Raw genomic sequence first — 14,333 nt, 5'->3', positions numbered from 1 at the left:
AGGACCCTGAAGTGTAAAGGGGGTTGCCTAGTAAAAGGACCCTGGAAGTGTAGAGGGGGCTCCAGTGGTTGGGCCCTGAAGAGTCAAGTGTACAGTGTTAAGAGTTGCAGCATTACAAGCAGTTACAAGGAGCTACCTCAGTCAGTGAAGGGCTGGAGGGAGTCATACACAGGACTTTTGAGCTAGACAGAGTGTCAAGAGTCAAGGGTCATTACAGTCCTGAATCTTCTGAGTTAACCAAGGAGTTAAAATCGAAGTTCTAGCTCAAGTTCAGTATAACGGTATTTTCAAGCGCAAGGAAGCGTTGGTAGGCATTCAGCCGGTGTCGGGACAGGGCCAACGGGCATTTTTCTGTACAGTGTCCCAGTTAAACCTAGTTGAGCCAGAGGAGTATCCCACTCATTCCCTTCTCCTATCCCCAATATAAAATAAACAAAACAAACCAAAGATGTCGGAATGGTCATTGTCTCAGTTCTCACACCTGGGTTTTCCACTTAAATGTGTTGGAAGAGTTTCCGGTAACAATGGCAGACCCAATATTGCTACACTAATATTAGAAGGGACCCTTACGAGGCCCTTCTTTGTAAACCAATGGCAGAATTCCTACGTCCAGAACGCCAATTGGCTTTGCATCTTTTTACTGCAACTAAGTTGACTTTAGCCAAGGCTTGGAAAGCCCATGTAGCTGTGATTCAGTTAATAACCATATGAATGATATCGTAGTAAATGAGAAACTGACGGATTTGGTAACGGACACTCATGATAAATTCCTCAGATTCGATAATAAACTTCTCTCGATTTAAGTGATTCCCCATAGTTAACCCCGCAGGACTCCTTCCCTTCATCTTCTCTTCTTTGCTTCTTTCCTTTTCCTTTCCCTTCTAATTCTCAGCTTTCGGTCTAGTTCTTCTTCTTTAACCACTTGCCCGACCGCCCCACGCAGATTTACTGCGGCAGGGCGGCTTGGCTGCGCATAATCACGTACATGTATGTGATCATGTGCCGCGCTCCGGGTGTGATTAGACATAGCGGGAGCCAGACCGCGGGAGGAGCGGTATCGATCGGCGCCGGCCTCCTGCGATCTTCGGGGAAACTGACAGGAGCGCCGCCTGCCTATGTAAACAATATGTGTACTACGTCGCTCAACCCACGAGCCTCGAGGGGGCGAGCGTGCGCCGCCGGAGGCGCGCTCCCGCCCCCGCTCGTTCAGTAACATCCCCACGCGATTGACCGGCGGCTCCGATGTCCGCCGGCCACTCGCGATCTCCCGCTGGAGAGGGAGAAAGGCAGGCGGCTGATGTAAGCAAAGCCGTCTGTCATTCTCCCTGATGTAACTGCAGAGATCATACGATCCTGCTATGTAGGATCGTATGTCTCTGTGGTTACATCACTAGCCATGCCCCCCCCCCCACAGTTAGAAACACACCCCTAGGGATACATTTAACCCCTTGATCACCAATAAAGTTAACCCCTTCCCTGCCAGTGTCATTTTTACAGTAACAGTGCATATGTATAGCACTGATTACTGTAGAAATGTCACTGGCACCCCCAAAAGTGTAAAAAATGTCAGTCAAGGGTCCGATCTGTTCCCCGCAATGTCGCAGTCCTGCAAAAAAAAAAAACGCAGATCGTGGCCATTACTAGTTAAAAAAAATCCAATAAAAATGACAAAAATCTTTCCCTTAGTTAGTAAACGCAATAACTTTTGCGCAAACCAATCGCTTATTGCGATTTTTTTTCACCAAAAATATGTAGCAGAAAACAAATTGGCCTAAAATGTCAAAAAATTTTGATTTTTACATTTTTTTGGGGGGAGAATTTCATATAAAAAAATGTGAAAAATATTGTTATTTTTTCAAAATTGTTGCTCTTTTTCTGTTTATAGCGCAAAAAGTAAAAATCGCACAGGTGATCAAATACCACCAAAAGAAAGCTCTGTTTATGGGAAAAAAGGACGTCAATTTCATTTGGGTACAGCGTCGCACGACCGCGCAATTTTTCCGTTAAAGTCACGCAGTGCCGAATCGCAAAATAGGCCCTGGTCTTTGAGCAGCCAAATCCTCCGAGGCTTAAGTGGTTAACCCCTTGATCGACCCCAGTATTAACCCCTTCCCTGCCAGTGTCATTTATACAGTAACGGTGCATATTAAAAGTGTCACTTAAGGCCTGTACACACTTGATGGAAATTGGACAAAATATCTCTCAGGCTCAGCGTTCATAACCGTTTTTAGTTGACAGTGCATAAATGTTCACGAAATTTCTCGTACGATTTTTTTATTTTTTTTTGGGACATTTGTTCCTAGACTTCCGGGTCGTCAGCAAATTCAGATCATGCGCGGTCTTTCGTATCCAATTTTTCCCGGACGTACTGCATACACATTAAACGAAAATTGGTCGTCTGGTAAAGGACGAAAAAAATTTTGATGTTTGTCCCTCGGTTTTTTTTTGGGTGAAAATGTCGGCATCGGCTGTTGAAAGTTGTGTACACACTAGCCGAAAATCGTACGATTTTACCTCGGACTGGAATATTCCACAGATTTTCTACTAGTGTGTACCCCGCTTAAGTGTCAGATTTGTCTGCCGCAATGTCGCAGTCCCGCTAAAACTCACCGATCGCCGCCATTACTAATAAAAACAAAACAAAAAGAAAAAAGTCCAAAAATCTATCTCATAGTTTTTAAATGCTATAACTTTTGCGTAAACCAAATAAAATACGCTTTTTGGGATTTTTTTTTACCAAAAATATGTAGCAGAACACAAATTGGCCTAAGCTGATAAAAAAAATTAGATTTTTTTAATTGTGTTTATTGGGAATGTTTTATAGCAGAAAGTAAAAAATATTGAATTTTTTTTTCAAAATTGTCGCTCTTTTTTTGTTTATAGCGCAAAATCTAAAAACCGTAAAGGTGATCAAATACCACCAAAATAAAGCTCTATTTGTGGGAAAGAAAAGGACATCAGTTCTATTTGGATATGGCGTCGCACTACCGCGCAATTGTTAGTTAAAGTAACGCAGTGCCAAATCGCAAAATTGCCTGCTTGCCTGGTCATTAAGGGGGTAAAACCTTCCGGAGCTGCTTAATTGCCCACCAAACCGCTGGGCGTGTTTTTGGCGCGGATGGTTACAGTGACCGCATCTTCTTCTTGGTATATTGTATACCCATCTATATAGACAACCACTGCCTATGAGTTTAATTGCTTTGTATTCTTTCTTGGTATATCCTGCTTGGGTGTCTTTGTTTTAGTCCACCGTATACTACAATCTGGAATTGTAAGCTTTTTCCTTTAGGGACTTACGGACTTTAGCTTTCTTTTTTTACATTATACCAAAATTGGAAATTCTGTAACAGTTTTGATGCATCCCTTTGTCGGGATTTTCACTTACGCTATATCATCTCTTGGACTAATTTGTTAAACTGAACCTTAATAACATTCTTTTGTAAAAAAAAAAAAAAAAAAAAAATTTGGAACTACCACCATTTTACACTAGGGTGTCTGTTTTCAGAAAATATATAATATTTTGGGGGCTTTATCCAATCTTTAGGCGTACAATTATTTTTTTAAGCATGTGTGCAAAAAATTCAAAGGTTTAATGGCTCCCCCCCCCCCCCCCCCTCCTGGGAGATGAAGACACCAACCTACAATCTCTGGTCAGAGAGTTTTCTTAATTCCTTCCATCTCTGGATCCATCTACCCTAATGTTAAATTGTGAACAATTGTCTAATACTGATCACTGAATGAAGAAAAATATCTGTAGTATCATCTCATCAAGGTGTGCTGTGGAGAAGGGTGCAGTGTCTGGCAGTAAAGGGGTTACAGAAGATGATGATAGTGAGGAAGTGCAGTATCTGGCAATTAAGGGGTTACACAGGATGAGTAGGAGGAGGGTGCAGTGTATGGCAGTGAAGGGGTTACAGAGGACGGTGGTGGTGGTGGTGATGATGATGGTGATGTGGAGGGACAGTGTCTGGCTATGAAGGGGTTACAGAGGATGATGATGTTGGAGGTGGTGGTGAGGAGGTGCAGTGTCTGGCAGTGAAGGGGTTACAGAGGACGGTGATGATGATGATGATGATGGTGGTGAGGAGGTGCAGTCTCTGGCAGTGAAGGGGTTACAGAGGACGGTGATGATGATGATGGTGGTGAGGAGGTGCAGTCTCTGGCAGTGAAGGGGTTACAGAGGACGGTGATGATGATGATGGTGGCGGTGGTGAGGAGGTGCAGTCTCTGGCAGTGAAGGGGTTACAGAGGACGGTGATGATGATGATGATGGTGGCGGTGGTGAGGAGGTGCCGATTCTGGCAGTGAAGGGGTTACAGAGGACGGTGATGATGATGATGATGATGGTGGTGGTGGTGAGGAGGTGCAGTCTCTGGTAGTGAAGGGGTTACAGAGGACGGTGATGATGATGATGATGGTGGTGGTGAGGAGGTGCAATCTCTGGCAGTGAAGGGGTTACAGAGGACGGTGGTGATGATGATGATGATGGTGGTGGTGAGGAGGAGGTGCAGTCTCTGGCAGTGAAGGGGTTACAGAGGACGGTGATGATGATGGTGGCGGTGGTGGTGAGGAGGTGCAGTCTCTGGTAGTGAAGGGGTTACAGAGGACGGTGATGATGATGATGATGGTGGTGAGGAGGAGGTGCAGTCTCTGGTAGTGAAGGGGTTACAGAGGACGGTGATGATGATGGTGGTGGTGAGGAGGAGGTGCAGTCTCTGGTAGTGAAGGGGTTACAGAGGACGGTGGTGATGATGATGATGATGATGGTGGTGAGGAGGAGGTGCAGTCTCTGGCAGTGAAGGGGTTACAGAGGACGGTGATGATGATGATGGTGGTGGTGAGGAGGTGCAGTCTCTGGCAGTGAAGGGGTTACAGAGGACGGTGATGATGATGATGGTGGTGGTGAGGAGGTGCAGTCTCTGGCAGTGAAGGGGTTACAGAGGACGGTGATGATGATGATGGTGGCGGTGGTGAGGAGGAGGTGCAGTCTCTGGTAGTGAAGGGGTTACAGAGGACGGTGATGATGATTAGGGTGGTGAGGAGGAGGTGCAGTCTCTGGCAGTGAAGGGGTTACAGAGGACGGTGATGATGATGATGGTGGCGGTGGTGAGGAGGAGGTGCAGTCTCTGGTAGTGAAGGGGTTACAGAGGACGGTGATGATGATGATGAGGGTGGTGAGGAGGAGGTGCAGTCTCTGGTAGTGAAGGGGTTACAGAGGACGGTGATGATGATGGTGGTGAGGAGGAGGTGCAGTCTCTGGTAGTGAAGGGGTTACAGAGGACGGTGATGATGTGGTAGGGAGGGCAGTGCTGTGTACTGCAGAAGGAGAATGTGACACAGCACACAGCAGATGACGGAGCTGCAGACACAGAAGGTGAGCGCCACGACTGCAGAATTCTTCCATTCCTGCCTGCAGGATAATCCTGAGTGCAATGTCCTTATCACTGCAATATGACTGCGACCACCTGACCACGGGACGTCATACCGAATCCATTTACCCTACACATAGAGCTCTACACCCCAACATCACCAACCGCCGGACCCCGGGACGTCATACCGAACCCATATACCCTACACATAGAGCTCTACACCCCAACATCACCAACCACCTGACCCCGGGACGTCATACCGAATCCATTTACCCTACAAATAGAGCTCTACACCCCAACATCACCAACCACCGGACCCCGGGACGTCATACCAAATCCATTTACCCTAAACATAGAGCTCTACACCCCAACATCACCAACCACCGGACCCCGGGACGTCATACCGAATCCATTTACCCTAAACATAGAGCTCTACACCCCAACATCACCAACCACCTGACCCCGGGATGTCATACTGAACCCATACACCCTACACATAGAGCTCTACACCCCAACATCACCGACCACCGGACCCCGGGACATCATACGGAACCCATATACCCTACACATAGAGCTCTACACCCCAACATCATGGAACACCTGACCCCGGGACGTCATACCGAACCCATATACACTACACATAGAGCTTTACACCCCAACATCACCTACCACCTGACGAGTCACGTCATCCCGAACCCATATACCCTACACATAGAGTTCTACACCCCAACATCACTGACCACCTGACCCCAGGATGTCATACCGAACCCATTTACCCTACACATAGAGCTCTACACCCCAACATCACCGACCACCTGACCCCGGGACGTCATACCGAACCCATACACCCTATACATAGAGTTCTACACCCCAACATCACCGACCACCGAACCCTGGGACATCATACGGAACCCATATACCGTACACATAGAGCTCTACACCCTAGCATCACTGACCACTTGACCGCAAAACGTCATACCGAACCTATATACCCTACAGATAGAGTTCTACACCCTTACTGCACCAACCACCTGACCCTGGACGTCATACCGAACCCATATACCCTACACATAGAGCTTTACACCCCAACATCTCCGACCACCTGACCCTGGGACGTCATACCGAATCCATTTACCCTACACATAGAGCTCTACACCCCAACATTACCGACCACCTGACCCCAGGATGTCATACCGAACCAATATACCCTACACATAGAGCTCTACACCCCAACATCACCAACCACCTGACCCCAGGATGTCATACCGAACCCATATACCGTACACATAGAGCTCTACACCCCAACATCACCGACCACATGACCCCGGGATGTCATACCGAACCCACATACCCTACACATAGAGCCCTACATCTAAACCCCAACATCACAGACCACCTGACCCTGGGACGTCATACCGAACCCATACACCCTACACATAGAGCTCTACACCCCAACATCACCGACCACATGACCCCGGGACGTCATACCAAACCCATACACCCTACACATAGAGCTCTACACCCCAACATCACCGACCACCTGACCCCAGGATGTCATACCGAACCAATATACCCTACACATAGAGCTCTACACCTCAACATCACCAACCACCTGACCCCAGGATGTCATACCGAACCCACATACCCTACACATAGAGCTCTACACCCCAACATCACCAACCACCTGACCCCAGGATGTCATACCGAACCCATATACCGTACACATAGAGCTCTACACCCCAACATCACCGACCACATGACCCCGGGATGTCATACCGAACCCACATACCCTACACATAGAGCCCTACATCTAAACCCCAACATCACAGACCACCTGACCCTGGGACGTCATACCGAACCCATTCACCCTACACATAGAGCTCTACACCCCAACATCACCGACCACATGACCCCGGGACGTCATACCAAACCCATACACCCTACACATAGAGCTCTACACCCCAACATCACCGACCACCTGACCCCAGGATGTCATACCGAACCAATATACCCTACACATAGAGCTCTACACCTCAACATCACCAACCACCTGACCCCAGGATGTCATACCGAACCCACATACCCTACACATAGAGCTCTACACCCCAACATCACCGACCACATGACCCCAGGATGTCATACCGAACCCACATACCCTACACATAGAGCCCTACATCTAAACCCCAACATCACAGACCACCTGACCCTGGGACGTCATACCGAACCCATTCACCCTACACATAGAGCTCTACACCCCAACATCACCAACACCAGACACCATTATAATTCTATTACACTCTACATAGAACACTACACCTCCAACATTAGGACCACCCCTGTCCCAACATGACCCACAACCCCCATCCCAACACCATCAACTAACAGACACCATCATAATACAATTCTATTACACTCTATACATAGACCACTATACCTCCAACATAACCGACCACCCCATCCTATCATGACCGACCACTAGACACCTTCATAATACAATTCTTTAACACTCTATATATAGAACTCTACACCTCCAACATCACTGACCACCAGACACCATCATAATACTATTATATTACACTTTATACATAGAACTCTCCACCTCCAACATCACTGACCACCCCCATCCTAACATGACCCACCACCACCTCCACCACCACATGACCAGCCACCCCCACCACAACATCACCGACCACTAGACCACTACACCTCCAGCCAGAGCTGCTGTTAGAAATCACGGGGCCCCGTATAGCCTACGTAACAGGCCCCCCCCCCCCAAATTTATCAAGACAATATTTTCACTAAAAATACACTTAAATCATTATTAGCTAACACAAACATAACAGAGAACCTGTGTGAATTAGCCCTTTTTAAGTGCACCGAGCACTAGACACCATCTTAAAACAATTCTATTACACTTTATACATAGACCACTAAACCTCCAACATCACCGACTGCCCCCATCCTAACATGAACGACCACTAGACACCATCATAATGCAATTCTTTTACACTCTATACATAGAACACTACATATCCAACATAACCGACCACCAGACACCATCATAATATAAATATTTTACACTCTATTCATAGAACTCTATACCTCAACATCACAGACGACCCTTATCCTAACATGACTGACCACTAGACACAATCATAATACAAATCTTGTACACTCTATTCATAGAACTCTATACCTCAACATCCCCAACCACCCCATCCCAACATGACTGACCACCAGACACCATCATAATACAATTCTTTTATTCTCTATACCTAGAACTCTACACTGCCAACATCACTGACCAAAAGACACTATGATAATATTATTCTATTACACTCTATACATAGAGCTCTACACCTCCAACATCAATGACCACCAGACACCATCATAATACTATATTATTACACTTTATACATAAAACTCTACACTCCAACATCACCGACCACCCCCCATCCCAACATGACCCACCACCCACACCGCAACATCACCGAGCACTAGACACCATCATAAAACAATTCTATTACACTCTGTACATAGACCACTACACCTCCAACATCACCAACTGCCCCCATCCTAACATGAACGACCACTAGACACCATCATAATACAATTCTTTTACACTCTATACATGGAACACTACACCTCCAACATCACCGACCACCAGACACTATCATAATTCAATTCTATTACACTTAATACATAGAACTCGACACTCCAACATTACCAACCAACCCAATCCCAATATGACCCACCACCCACACCGCAACATCACCGAGCACTAGACACTATCATTAAACAATTCTATTACACTCTATACATAGACCACTCCACCTCCAACATCCCCAACCGCCACCATCCTAACGTGAACGACCACTAGACACCATCATAATACAATACTTTTACACTCTATACATAGACCACTCCACCTCAAACATCCCCAACCGCCCCCATCCTAACGTGAACGACCACTAGACACCATCATAATACAATACTTTTACACTCTATACATAGAACACTACACCTCCAACGTCACCGACCACCAGACACTATCATAATTCAATTCTATTACACTTAATACATAGAACTCGACACTCCAACATTACCAACCAACCCAATCCCAATATGACCCACCACCCACACCGCAACATCACCGAGCACTAGACACTATCATTAAACAATTATATTACACTCTGTACATAGACCACTCCACCTCCAACATCCCCAACCGCCACCATCCTAACGTGAACGACCACTAGACACCATCATAATACAATACTTTTACACTCTATACATAGAACACTACACCTCCAACGTCACCGACCACCAGACACTATCATAATTCAATTCTATTACACTTTATTCATAGAACTCTATACCTCAACATCACCAATCACCCCATCCCAACATGACCGACCACCAGACACCATCATAATACAATTCTTTTACACTCTATACATAGAAATCTACACTGCCAACATCACTGACCACCAGGCACCATCATAATACTATTCTATTACACTCTATAGATAGAACTCTACACCTCCAACATCACAGACCACCCCCATCGCAACATGACCCACTACCTCCACCACAACATGACCCAGCACCCCCATCTCAGCATGACCAACTGCCTCCCCTGCAACATGACAAGCCACCCCCACTCAACCACTGAGCATTATAATACAAATATTTTACTCTCAATACATCGAACACTACACCCTCAATATGACTAATCACTGACCAACACAAATTCAAACTGAACCTTTGCTGTTCCGACATTCGGATCAACGTGTGAACAGTTACGCGTTTGGCGGGAGCCAAACATCATGTATAATAGCTTTGTTATTTTACATGGTAGCTTACCGCTGTCAATGGTTGCTAAGGATGCGACAGATGCCGTCAAGCCCATAACAACCATTGCCACTGGTCCTATTCACTCACATGGTCCAGAATTTCCAGCCATGTAGGCAAAGGGTCAGAATAGTCAACAAAAGAATTGTGTGGGGTTTCTCCCATAAATTTATACAAGGTCCCTCAAGGTTTTGGCAAGTCGTTTAATAAAAACAAAAATCCCAAGAATGCGCCAAGGTGTATACCTATTGTCAATCATGCCATCCAGCAATTTAAATTCTCCTCAGTCACCATGTTTGATGCCCGCCAGCTTGCAGAGAGAAAATAAAATGCTGTCTGCTGAAACAACATTAACCGGATGACTGTTCGCCCACTTCTGACAGGTACGGTGGATGACAGCTCATGTAAAGGAGCGGGGTCTCCTAGGTGATATAATTGACCATATTTGGTCATATTCCAGCCCCTTACTTTACTTACTTTACTTTTTTATTATTATTATTATTATTATAATTACTTTACTGTCATCGGCCGGAGCTGCCAGAAGTGGGCAAGCAGTTGTTGGATTAACATCATGTTGATGGGTGGCAGATTTTTTTCTTTCTGATGGTAGACAGACATCATGATTGATGTGAATCTACATTGCTGGGTGACGTGACTGATTGTAGATGTATATTGTGTGACGTTTTTTACTATGAACCCCTTATTCACAAGGAGGAGGGGGCAGTATCTGGGCCCCCCAAGAAAAAACAAAGGGATTGGGTTTACAAGAAGGGGATCAGAGGGACTTGGTTCTCAATAAGGATGGAAAGTGTTGGTTTGTAAAGGGATTGGATTCACAAAAATGCGGAGAAATAGCATACCGAGGAGTTCTCAAACGGGGCCAACGCTTTATTACGTGGTCACATGGTATACTGTAGGTCACTTGCCATGACGAAGGAGCCCTGCGTGCCTCCTAAACATTGCCTTTGTATGTACCATGTGCCCATGTATTAAAGCTTTGGACCAGTTTGAGGAATCATTGAGTGTCTACGGTTTCCAGCCTGGGGCCACTGCAGCATCCACCAATACTGAACAGCCATCTTCGGGAATGTGTGCCTTGGGAATATTGTAATTGGGTTTACAAAAAGGGACGGAGGGATTGGGCCCACAAACAGGGTAAAGGGACTGGTTTCAGAAAGGATACATAGTTACATAGTTTGTGAGGTTGAAAAAAGACACCAGTCCATCCAGTTCAACCTATGATGTGTGTGTGTGTTTGCTGTTAACCGTACATTGAATACCCCTGTATGTTGTGGTCTTTAAGGTGCCCATCTAATAGTTTTTTGAAACTATCGATGCTCCCTGCTGATACGACTGCTTGTGGAAGAGAATTCCACATCCTTACTGCTCTGACAGTGAAGAACCCCTTACGTATTTTAAGGTTAAACCGTTTCTCCTCTAGTTTTAGTGAGTGGCCACGTGTCTTATTATATTCCCTTTCTCTAAAAAGTTTGTTCCTTATGCTAGGTCATGGGTCGGCAACCCCGCGGCTCCGGAGCCGCATGCGGCTCTTTTGAACCTTTGCCGTGGCTCCGGGGTGGATGCTAGCGAGGGGAGGAGGCACACTGTGCGCCCCGACACTCCCCACTGTGGCGGGCACTGTACTGGCTGTGACGTTGCATGGGGGCGGTGCGTACGTTAGTCACGCACTGTCCCGACGTCACCTTCCCGCCCGCTGTCAGATCAGAGGGCAGCGGCGCACATGCAGGTCTACTCTAGTCGAGGAAGAAGATGACGTCCGTCCAGACTCCCGTCAGCAGCAGCACGCCAGGCACCAGTGTGAGGTAAGTGAAGTGATGCCTCGGGGGGGGGGGGCACATACTGCATTGAAGGGGGCATGTATGCTGGTCACTACATTGTAAGGGGCATGTATGCTGGTCACTACATTGTAAGGGGCATGTATGCTGGTCACTACATTGTAAGGGGCATGTATGCTGGTCACTACATTGTAAGGGGCATGTATGCTGGTCACTACATTGTAAGGGGCATGTATGCTGGTCACTACATTGTAAGAGGCATGTATGCTGGTCACTACATCGTAAGAGGCATGTATGCTGGTCACTACATCGTAAGGGGCATGTATGCTGGTCACTACATTGTAAGGGGCATGTATGCTGGTCACTACATCGTAAGAGGCATGTATGCTGGTCACTACATTGTAAGGGGCATGTATGCTGGTCACTACATCGTAAGAGGCATGTACGCTGGTCACTACATCGTAAGGGGCATGTATGCTGGTCACTACATCGTAAGGGGCATATATACTGGTCACTACATTGTAAGGGGCATGTATGCTGGTCACTACATTGTAAGGGGCATGTATGCTGGTCACTACATTGTAAGGGGCATGTATGCTGGTCACTACATTGTAAGGGGCATGTATGCTGGTCACTACATTGTAAGGGGCATGTATGCTGGTCACTACATCGTAAGGGGCATGTATGCTGGTCACTACATTGTAAGGGGCATGTATGCTGGTCACTACATTGTAAGGGGCATGTCGCAATGGTTTTGCGGCTCCCAGTTTTTCTTTTCCTTCGGAAACGGGTCCAAGTGGCTCTTTTTGTCTTAAAGGTTGCAGACCCCTGTGCTAGGTCATCACCAGTACAGTATTTGTACATTGATATCATATCCCCCCTCAATCGTCTGTTCTCCAGAGAGAATAAGTTCAGTGCTTGTAGTCTTTGGTGGGTCAGAGAGATTGGGTTCTCCAAAAGACACAGTAGGACTGGGTTCACAAAGAGGGATAGAGGGATTGGTTACCAAAAAAGGACACAGGGTTTGGGTTCCCAGGAAATGATAGAGGGAATGAGTTCCCAAAAGATGGGAAGTTCTTCAAAGTCAGGGACAGTTGAGAGGTATGGTAATAACTCTACAACAAAGATAAGTAATGACAGTTCTGTTCTGCAGGGTCCTGGTTTGGTAGTATTCCAATTCTTCATCAGTGTCAGTTCTCAGGACAGTTTAGATGTGTTTCATGGAGGTTCTTGGTTGGGCCCCTGCTATGGGACTATGCATGATTAGTAAGTTACGAGTCTCACTCCTTGGCACGCCTTTTCACAGATCCTGGACAGCACCTTCGCTAGGGAAGAAATCTCTGTTTACTTGGAGAAAGTCAAACATTTACCAGAGGAAGGTGGAACTGAACAATAAGTGTTAATGATTTGAAGAAGGTTTGATAAAAATTGGAACCAGTCCTAGCAAAGATTATCCTGAACCTCCATGCTGGCGGTGAGATAAGAACGACCTTTCTTTCAGTTGACTTGTAGTAACAGCAAATCCCTTCACAAACTTCACCGTTCCAGGACTGCACGGTCGCTGCAACTCTTCTATCTGGGTTAGTTATGTAGAGACCCGGCCGTATGCTGGACTGTCCCCAGGCTAAATGTAGTGTTTGCGGCTAGGCTGTAGCCAGCCTGAGCTTTGTTCATGTTATCTAGGTTCAGTACGTTTCTCCTAAGCCCAAGGACATTGTTGCTTCTGCCTCTTACTGGGTAGTGTCCTCCAGCAGATCATGTGCGAAAATGCAATATATTGGGTTTTAAATATTTATCCTCCTCTGGCCATGATGTGGGCTGGGAAAGAGGATGAATATTTGGAGAAAGATTTTGGAAGGGTCCTTCTATCTCAGGCATTGCCGGGAGAGGATGTCTACGTGAGGGTCCTGCTCCTTTCCTCCTAGGCTTTGCCTGGAACGGCTGTGAGTCCAGAGGGCCTTGCCTCTACGGCTGTACCTGGAAAGAATGTGAGTCCAGAGGTCCTTGCCTCCCAGAATGTGAGTCCAGAGGTCCTTGCCTCCCAGGCATTACCTGTATTTGATTTGAGTCCAGATTCCCTTGCCCCGAGAGGATGCAAATCCAGAGGTCCTTGCCTCCTAGGCATTGCCCGGAGAGAGAGTGTGAGTCCAGAGGTCTGTGCCTCCCAGGCTTTACCTGGAGAGAATTTGAGTCCAGAGGTCCATACTTCCAGGGTTTTCCTGGAGAGGATAAGAGTCCAGAGGTATTGCCTCCCAGGCTTTGCCTGGAGAGAATGTAAGTCCACAGGTCTATGCTTCCCAGGCTTTGCCTGAAG

At 46.6% G+C, this 14,333-nt stretch overlaps 1 protein-coding gene across 2 annotated transcripts in view; it reads left to right on the top strand.

The window, feature by feature from the left end:
* The first annotated feature begins 5,268 nt into the window (after positions 1–5,268).
* Positions 5,269–14,333, top strand: part of CGREF1 (cell growth regulator with EF-hand domain 1) — a 33,195-nt gene continuing 24,130 nt past the window's right edge. The window contains exon 1 of one of the 2 annotated variants that reach the window (XM_082252575.1): positions 5,269–5,374. The gene's annotated coding sequence lies outside the window, so the exon portion shown is untranslated. Of the gene's footprint in view, positions 5,375–13,535; positions 13,600–14,333 lie in introns of those variants that run through there. The other variant, XM_082252576.1, reaches the window with a different exon arrangement.

The sequence above is a fragment of the Pelophylax lessonae genome (genome assembly GCF_965119305.1).
Source record: "Pelophylax lessonae genome assembly, chromosome: 3".
Taxonomy (NCBI): Eukaryota; Metazoa; Chordata; class Amphibia; order Anura; family Ranidae; genus Pelophylax; species Pelophylax lessonae.
Note: the sequence above shows the minus strand (reverse complement) of the source record. Positions and strands in the feature narration are given on the sequence as shown.